Here is a 209-nt window from a genome sequence, read left to right on the forward strand (position 1 = left end):
CACCATCAATTTTCTTTCGATAACTTTTAGAAGAAGCGCAAGCCCAATAAATGAACCATTTGTATGTACGTGCCAGTATACAGTGTACCTATGTGCCGGCGGCAGACATATGGCGCAGTATTGGTTATTAGCCAAAACAGTTCAGTTGAAATTAGAGCAAGATATGACTACTTCAGACACCAATTTTTTATTTTTATTTTCCCTTACCT

The sequence above is a fragment of the Oculina patagonica genome, chromosome 1 (assembly GCF_052425735.1).
Source record: "Oculina patagonica isolate OP01 chromosome 1, crgOcupat, whole genome shotgun sequence".
Taxonomy (NCBI): domain Eukaryota; kingdom Metazoa; phylum Cnidaria; class Anthozoa; order Scleractinia; family Oculinidae; genus Oculina; species Oculina patagonica.